The sequence below is a fragment of the Penaeus monodon genome, chromosome 21 (assembly GCF_015228065.2).
Source record: "Penaeus monodon isolate SGIC_2016 chromosome 21, NSTDA_Pmon_1, whole genome shotgun sequence".
Taxonomy (NCBI): domain Eukaryota; kingdom Metazoa; phylum Arthropoda; class Malacostraca; order Decapoda; family Penaeidae; genus Penaeus; species Penaeus monodon.
In genome coordinates, this window is record NC_051406.1 from 40,207,696 (window position 1) to 40,208,239 (window position 544).

The 544-nt window shown below is 35.5% G+C and overlaps 1 protein-coding gene across 1 annotated transcript in view; it reads right to left on the reverse strand.

Moving 5' to 3' along the window:
• Positions 1 to 544, reverse strand: part of LOC119586745 — a 4,834-nt gene that overhangs the window by 1,488 nt on the left and 2,802 nt on the right. The gene's annotated exons all lie outside the window — the stretch shown is intronic.

The window sequence follows — 544 nt, forward strand, 5'->3', positions numbered from 1 at the left end:
GTGGTCATTTCATGTTACTTCTTTCCACACGGAAACCGAGACAACTGGGAAGTAAGCCACCTATCAAAATGTTGCCTTGGTGGAATCCCGCTTTAAGATAGGTTTCACTTTTTTTCCCTATGAACTTATTAACATATATGGAATGAAATACTCGCGGAGATATGAAAATAAAAATTACAAGTCTTTGATGTTACTTGCGTCTCTGCGTGTGTTATTGGCTAAGATGACAACTAACAAAGCACTTTCCTTCTTTCCATGAAGTTATAATATTTACGTTCGGTAAATATGACAAAATCCAAGTTCACAAAATAAGGAGAAAAAATATGACAATAACTTTTTCCTAATTGGTCCGGGTTTAAAGGAATCGTATCTTAATCTTGTTATGAACTTAGAAATCGACTCCTTGTATTCATGTACAATTGTTAACCTCCTGACTTAAACGTATTTTATGTGATACGTCGAAGAGGATGTATATATCAATGCGCGTGCAAAAAACGTATATTGGCTAACACATTCTTACAATCGCAGAAGCAGTCATCAGCCT